Source organism: Apaloderma vittatum, unplaced genomic scaffold (assembly GCF_000703405.1).
Source record: "Apaloderma vittatum isolate BGI_N311 unplaced genomic scaffold, ASM70340v1 scaffold9239, whole genome shotgun sequence".
NCBI lineage: Eukaryota > Metazoa > Chordata > Aves > Trogoniformes > Trogonidae > Apaloderma > Apaloderma vittatum.
Genome location: NW_009736924.1, coordinates 9,330 through 9,599, shown reverse-complemented (window position 1 = coordinate 9,599; position 270 = coordinate 9,330).

Sequence of the window (270 nt, the reverse complement as noted above, 5' to 3'; positions counted from 1 at the left end):
CCCCTTGTCCCAGATGCAGAGGGGGAAGCCACAGGTGACTGCCCCAGCCCTCTGTCAGACGGGTTGGGGGTACCCACAGAGTCTGCCCCACCCCCTTGTCCCAGAAACAAGGGGACCCACGCAGAGGCCACCCTGAACCTTTATCCCACACGGGCACCATGGCACGAGAGCAAGTAGGGCTTAACCTCAGGGGTGATGGCGCCAACAGGCCCTTGGCCTCCGTCTGCTGCCCCACCGGATCACAGGGGACCTGTGGCCGCAGAGGCTGGG